The sequence below is a fragment of the Aulostomus chinensis genome, chromosome 4, assembly GCF_037954235.1.
Source record: "Aulostomus chinensis isolate RoL2024-O1b breed Wild chromosome 4, RoL_Achi_v1.0, whole genome shotgun sequence".
Taxonomy (NCBI): Eukaryota; Metazoa; Chordata; class Actinopteri; order Syngnathiformes; family Aulostomidae; genus Aulostomus; species Aulostomus chinensis.
Window position 1 is genome coordinate 26,849,475 of NC_141323.1, and position 7,309 is coordinate 26,856,783.

General features: G+C 40.7%; 1 long non-coding RNA gene and 1 other non-coding gene across 2 annotated transcripts; one reads left to right on the forward strand and one right to left on the reverse strand.

Annotated features, from left to right (window-relative positions):
- Positions 1-466: 466 nt before the first annotated feature.
- trnas-aga (transfer RNA serine (anticodon AGA)) lies at positions 467-548 on the reverse strand. Its single transcript has one exon. It is a non-coding gene; the product is annotated as a tRNA-Ser (tRNA).
- Positions 549-2,386: 1,838 nt separating this feature from the next.
- LOC147264668 (uncharacterized) lies at positions 2,387-3,674 on the forward strand. The gene is made up of 4 exons (XR_015112512.1): positions 2,387-2,637; positions 3,147-3,236; positions 3,320-3,454; positions 3,606-3,674. It is a non-coding gene; the product is annotated as an uncharacterized LOC147264668 (long non-coding RNA).
- The last annotated feature ends 3,635 nt before the right edge of the window (positions 3,675-7,309 follow it).

Genomic DNA, 7,309 nt, shown 5'->3' on the forward strand with positions numbered 1-7,309 from the left:
ATCAAAATAACTACAACGACATGATAGAATTTCTCAAAATGTCCTGACTAAGATGGATTCCAAACCAAATCAGCTGTCACAAGGGAAAGTCTGCATGTAAACACACACACACACACACACACACACACACACACACACACACACACACACACACACACACACACACCAACTGACATTCCCAGGGACTAAACCAAACCAATTCCTACTTAACCCTAAGCTCCACCTCAGTTCCAGATGAAACTGGTTGAACATGGAACCGTCCCACTTGGAACATTTCCATCACCTTCACCACCACTGGAGTATCGACAAAGATTTTGGTCAACACCAGAATGGTTGAGACAAGACAACATGCTACCAATCCTCTCTCTCTCCCTCATCATCAGCTGCTACAGCCCTTGAAAGAAAACCTTTAACACATGGACCTACAGTAAGAGCAGATGTTGTTTCCTCTGGAACAGCAGTTTAACGTTGTTGGCAGGACTCGAACCTGCGCGGGGAGACCCCAATGGATTTCTAGTCCATCGCCTTAACCACTCGGCCACAACAACTACACTCCCATGAGCATGAGTAGAGGATTGATATTCAACAATTTATCTTCATTGACGCACAGTAGATTTTTTTTATATTCTCACACACACAAACTATTTGTGTGTGTGTGTGTGTGTGTGTGTGTCAGTGGTTTTGACTGAGTCATGAAGAGGAGGATTTCTCCATTTTTGTCGTCACTCTGCAACCAATTTTCAGTTTATCTCATAAAAATGAACAAACTTTGACATATTTCTTTCTTTTGTGTGTCAACAACTTTGGTCTTGAAAGCTCCTGACAAACACACCACATGTCACACACTCTACACTTTTAATCTGTTGAGAATGTAGACAAATTTATATATATTTGCTTAAACTGTAGTTAAATTTATACATACATTCACTTAAAATAGAGTGTAGGACACACAAGGCAGTTGTAATAAAGATGTTTCTGTGGCAGTTCCCAAAGAGGTAGAAAAGGTTCCAACACTGTATTTAGTTCATCAATGTACTTCTTTAGTGTTAGTAGCGGTACCGGGATCTCCTGCTTATGCATCCCAGGCAGAATCGATGACTTAGCTGCAAGTCACCTTATTTGACCTCGTGAACATCTGGTAGTAGTAAAAGGTGTTTTACAGAGGGGTCCCACAAATCTCCAAAGCACCAGGATTAGTTGGTGCCATTGTGACTCTAGGAAGGAACTTATAAATACTGGAGACAACACAGATCGACATTCCAAGATATAAGACAACAGAAAAACACTTACTATCAGCAGTGAAGCACAGACCAGACTGTTTAGAGTGGACAGGTGAAAAGGTCACAACAGGGAATAGCGGGAGTGTAGCTCATGCTAGCATCACTCCCTCAAGCTAATTAAGTCAGAACAGAGTCCACAAGAATTTCCATGGTGGGATGAGGCCGTGAAAGATAAGAGCATGGCCGTAAATCGGAAAGAGGTTTTAATCTTCACAGCTGCAACAAGGCCACGATGGACCAGAAGGGACTGGCATGGGGTCAGACAGAAGATCCTGCAACAGACATGAAGATCAAAAATACACACTTGCACGCAGAAGCGATCACATAAGCACCTCCCCTGTAACACATAAAAACTGGAGAAGGTAGTTAGATCGTTGGACTTCTTGCCCCAACGCCAGGGACGACGCATCTGAGTATGCTGACTCCAGCATAGGGGAAGACGATCTCCAGAGCTTTGTATTCTTTCCTGTTAATCTGAATAAATTCTTTTCAACCAACTGGAAGGTGTCCTCTCCAGATTTTGAACAGCGCAATACATATACTCTGTGGGTCCTTCTGATTGATTAATGATGACTTGTTGAAAAATTCCTACAAGAACATGAAACGTGCGGCCCCAGTGACCCTGCATGACATTTTTGTCCAATTTAAATTTTGATTCATGACCCAGAACCACTCAAAACCCCAGCAAAATAAAGGTTTTGGTGCATTAAAGACATAAATAGTAATGTTTCAAGGGGGCTGCATGCACAGCAAATTTCTGAGTGAAAAAATCTGGAGTTTGACACAAAGCAGTGAAGGAGTAAAAATTTTGGAGTTTATTCCCACATTGAGACTCCAGCTCGTGTTAACTGATACTCTTAAGCAGTGTGGGAAAAGTCGTATATTCACTGGGTGTTCAGGGCAGTGAATCACCTCCACCCCAGAGTTCATTCAACGTTTCTCTCGCTGCTACTTATACAGAGACAGGTACGTGAGCAGTTGTACCTCTTAAACCGTTCTTAATGTTGATATGTTTCGATTTATGTAATATCAAACTGAATACTGGCCAGGACTAAGTGACTTGGAAGGAAGAACTTCAATTTTCCAACTCTAGCAGAACGTCATCAGTGAGGCAACTGCGTAAGCGAGCTTCTTCCAGTCGTGCTCATATTTCATGTATTAAATGAACACTGGCTCTTGTCATTCCGTCTGGTGTCGTTAAAAAGTAGTTTTGCTCGCTTCACGTTTGGTTGTTTGTTTTTTATTTCCTGCGCGTGTCGTTTTTAGACGAACTTCTGTCACAACATCGGACTGGACACGCCGCGGCTCGAAGGCTGCGTGACAGGACACCGGGGCCTTCACGAGAGGAACCTGACAGGTAACATTAACGCTTCACATTTACCACGAAAAGCTTTGACAAGCAACGCGACCGTGACGTACTGTAATTGTGAATCAAATGGTGAAAACACGGTCGGCTAGTCGTGCTAAATAATGTGATTAAATGCAGACTAAGCTAATGGAGAACACCAGTGATAAGAGTTCATGGTTTAGAGTGCTGTTGTGTGCAGACATTGGATTACTAGCTCTGGAAATTGGCTATGCTGAGCAAAAGCAGATTTTTTACACAAAATGTTGCTGTTCTTCAGTCTGCCAGTATCTTTTTTTCTACTGGCAAATGTTTTTAAATGGGAAAAGATAGCCCACCCAATTTTTTATTGGCCCTCTCAAAATATAATTTTTGCCTACACCACACTGGGCCTCCTTTACTTAAAAAATGATTAAAATAATGCATTATATACCGTAACAGCCCCAACACAGACAGACTGTTACAGTTACAATCCTTTCTTTGCTATTAATGTCTATATCAAAACTCCTTTTTCCCTTAAGTGCTCAAGATGTTGATAAAGGTGAAATACAAAGGGACAAGGAAATGTGTTAAACTGGATGAAATCAGCTTCTCCGATTTCATCGGTTTGGGTAAGTTAGGTTCATTTTGAATTGAGTAATTCATGGGGCTTTAATGACAATGTGTTAATGGAGTGTTGCTTGTCATGCCTCAGTTCATCAGAAATTTCTCATACCAGAAGAGACAATGCTGAAAACCACAGATGACCAGGGAATAGAGGTGGATGAGGACGTCTCTCTGGAGCTTGCGACTGTTAAAGATGTCTGCTTCGTCATCTGCACTGATGATGGTAAAGTGGTGTCAGTTTCTGTTTTATCATTATGAAGTGATGATATTCTTGAGAAAAATGTTCCCTTTGAAAGAAATGTGTCAGTGTTTAATTTTTTTAATCAAAATAATTGGATATTTAAAAAAAGCACAACCAAATGTCTGCTTTTCAGACCTCCAACCACCAGACCTTTTCAAGGACAACACTGACAGTGCAGACCTGGCCGAGTATATAACACTCAAACCATGTGGTAGGGAATGTTATCACGTACAGAATGAAATACTAAGTAACTATTCTCTGTTGATAGCAAGTAGTAATGTTGATTTTGGTGATCAGGTTTATGCCTTATACACTGATGGGGTTTTTATCCTCAGATTTGGCAGATCTGCAGCCAGGTGAAGGATCCTCCTCCTCCAGTCTAACAGATACACTGTCCATCACAAGCTTAAGCAGCCCAAGAAGCGACACAAGTGATGCTGGATATCAACTTGCTCACCCTGATATGGACAGCACCCGTGCAAGAAGTGTAAGTGTAGTGATTTACATACTTGACAGTTTGCTAGTTGGTTAGCGTAACTTAGGATGCAGATTAAACTCAGGGGCTACAGATCTTGAAAGCCTCATCCTAAATGGTATTTTTTTGTGACAGATTGATGTTTCCTGAAGAAATGATCAGTACTTTTGGTCGCTAATTCTTATGATCTTTTTAAAAATCTATTCCAATTAGGTGGTGGAGCAGATTCCGAGCTCAAAGCCAGCAGGGATGACCGCGATTAAGGAGTATGAAGACACGGGGAGTTTGAAAGATTCAACTCGCCCATTAATGGTGAACATCATTGTGGCTCACATGCGTGAAAAGGAAGGGTAAGAAGCGTGATGCTGGTACCTAAATGTTCTTTTTTTCAGTGAAAGAAAGAATCTTTTCACAAACAATATTTATGTATTTTAGGAGAGCAGTAGCCAAAACAACCAAGGAGTTTCATGCTCTTGGAATTGTGTCACTCTTCCCATCTTTGAAGGATCCATACTCAAAAAAGGGATATGTGAGTTTGCATTGTAAATACAGTGTGAAATCCTGATCTTTTTCAGAATTTTACCATTTGCTTTCCTTTGAAACTTTAAAATGTCAGAACTCTAACCACAGATATTATTATTTCAGGAACATTTCTATGACATCCAGAGCAACACAGGTTTCCTTGAGTGGAGGGTGAAGACAGTTCAACGTCAGTCTAAAACTGCATCAACTTCTCACAACAAAGTGATGCGTAAAGGAGGTCCCACATCGTCAAGGACATAGACTTAGTCTTCCAGAAGATGAGAGAAACATTCCTCTGTCGCCAACAGATGATCCATGATCCACAGCAGTCAGCAGACATTCTCCAAATGTTCCCTCGTTTCTTGGACACTAAAGGACTGGTAGGAAACAAATACGATTTGAATAATATTTCTTAAAATAAATTTTATTCAATTGATATGATTGTAATGGTAGTTCCCTCCGCTTTACATTAGATTTTGCAGGATTTCTTGCTGATGTTTGGATGAGAGATTTCATCCAGGTTCCTGGAAAAGTGGACCACCTGCTTTAAAGACAAGATCATCCGAGAGGCCAGGAGCCTGAGACAGACACCTCTTCTGAAAAAACACCTCAACTCTGCCCTAAATGAAGAGTCTGACACTGCTGATGATGAGCCAGGTCGTATGTTGTTAAGGGTTTGTTTGCGATATCATAAGTTAGCATACATTTTTAAGCAAATGGGAGTACATTTGATTATTACTGTCGCCTGTTTTTCTTTTAAAATGTAGAGAAAGATATTCTTAGGTAAAATATATGTTGATTTTTGTTTGCAGAGTGGGACAGTGACATGGCCTCCCTTCTTGTCTTGCTGCATCTGCTTACACCTCAACCAGCTGGACGTAAGCGGCCAAAAAAGATCAGTGTTGCAGAGGCTGCAGATCATTTAGTGCTATTTCAGAAGGTTTGTAAAAGCCACGTGATCTTTTCCAGTATTTTGTAACATTTTTTTCTAGTTAACTGCTTATGTGACAGTGCTTCTCATTGTTTTTTCAGGCGTGCCGGAGCTTGGAGGGCCACCTTACCACAGAGCGAAACCCCCAGCCATATCTTTTGGCCAGAGGAACCTCACGAGCACAGGTTCTCAGCTTCTACATAGTCTTGGATGGAAAGCTTCTTCCATGTCAGTCAAGTACATCTTTGGGTGCATTTGATGAGCCGTTCAAGTCTCATTTTGTTTTCAGTCTGAAATATGATGATGCTCTCTCCAGCCTGTACACATTTTTGCAGACTACACTGTACAACATTGACATTGGCACAACAGAAGAAACTCCAAGAGTCAAAGAGTTAAGAGCAAAGTTGTTGAACAAGCAGTCGCTAAAATGCTGAGATGTTTCCTCTGTGCCTCATCCTTTGGTCCAGCTCTGCTCTTGTTCAGGCACCTCAAACTAATTCATGGAATGTATCCAGGGAAAAATTTAAGATGAAAATGTGGTCAAATAGGATGCTGCTTGCAGTTCTCAAGTTATTCTGGATTTAGAAGGCACCTCATTAAGATACATGCACCATTTGACAGTCCATGTCTGACAGGTCAGACCCCTGTCAGCCATGACACTGAAGAGCACGATAATTTGAAGTGCTTCAATGATGAAACCCCCTCTGCTTCATCACAACACCAAAATATTGAAGAAGGCTCTTCAGTGCCACTAAGCAGCAAGGACATGTGTGCATCAATTATTGCCAAACGTTTAGGAAGTGGTGTACCAAATACTGTCGTACTTTCTACCATTGACAACTTGGCGGAATTTGTTGGAGACTTGCAAACTAATATACAGGAACAAGTGCTGAACTTCATACCAGCCACCAATCCCGCCAGATCGGCCATTGAAGAGTTGTTTAAACACACAGACAATCCTTTCAGCCATTTAAATTCAAATAGCAAGTTGGAAAAATATTTCACAGAAAAATGGGATATCATGCAAGCAGTTGAAAAGCGCCTAGGTGTAAGATTTGATACCAGACGAAACACCAAAACTGGAAACTAGGAGCAAGTTCCAATCATTGACAAATTGATCTGTATTCAATAGTTAAAACACTGCAGTTCATTTTCACAAATGAAAGTATTTGTGAATTGATGCAAAAATCTACTAGCTGTGACAAATATGAGGACTTGTGTGATGGAAGCTACTTCACAAATCATCCCCTGTTTTCAAGTGAAAAGTTTGCTCTCCAGTTGTACTTTGATGAATTGGAGTGCGCAAATCCGCCAGGTTAAAAAAAAGGTATCCATAAAGTTGGCTGTCTTTACTTCATTTTAAGGAATCTTCCACCCAGGGTGAATTCAGCCTTGATGAACATTCATCTGGTATCATTGTTCCATGCACAAGATGCTAAGAAATATGGTATTGATGAAATATTGAAACCCTTAGTAAGAGACCTGAAAATATTAGAAACAGCTGGAGTTGCTGTTCCATTTTCTGAAGTCTGTGTTCGTGGCACTCTTGCACAAATGACTGGTGATAACGTGGGTATGCACAGCATTCTTGGATTCATGGAGTCATTTAGTGCAAATCATTTCTGTGGATTTGTCAAAAGTCAGTTTTCTCAGAAGATGACCCGTGTTTGACTTTAAGATCTGCAGTTTTGAATGACCAACATTTTACTGTTTTGGAAAATGATCCAACAATAACCTCCTTATTTGGCATTAAGCGGAACAGCATTCTGAACACTTTGCAGTATTTCAGAAAATTATGCTGTTGACATCATGCATGACATTTTGGAGGGGGTTGGTCAATATGAGGCCAGGTTACTTTTTGAATACCTGATGAAACATTTCATCACTAAAGAAAGCCTGTTGTAGAGGA